The sequence below is a fragment of the Arachis duranensis genome, chromosome 10, assembly GCF_000817695.3.
Source record: "Arachis duranensis cultivar V14167 chromosome 10, aradu.V14167.gnm2.J7QH, whole genome shotgun sequence".
Classification (NCBI taxonomy): domain Eukaryota; kingdom Viridiplantae; phylum Streptophyta; class Magnoliopsida; order Fabales; family Fabaceae; genus Arachis; species Arachis duranensis.
Window position 1 is genome coordinate 61,690,519 of NC_029781.3, and position 317 is coordinate 61,690,835.

The window sequence follows — 317 nt, forward strand, 5'->3', positions numbered from 1 at the left end:
ACCCAAACCCCAATGGATGATTCTCTCACTTTGTTACTTCAAGGGCAAAGAGAAATGCAAAGGGAGACACTAGAATTCACGGCCGCCTTGACCGAGGTAGTAAACCGGTTAGCCGCCCAATGCTTGAGCGCTCAAAGTACTCCCATGGCCACATGTGGAGAATCAAATGAAGAGCAAAGCATGAAGAATAGATTGGAAACTCCGGTGGAAAATGAGGAATCTTGCTTTGTGTTAGAACAATTGGAGAAAGCTACGATTGTTGAAGAAGAGGAAGAAGTGGTTGAAGACTTAGGAGATGCAGAACCTCCATGGGAACC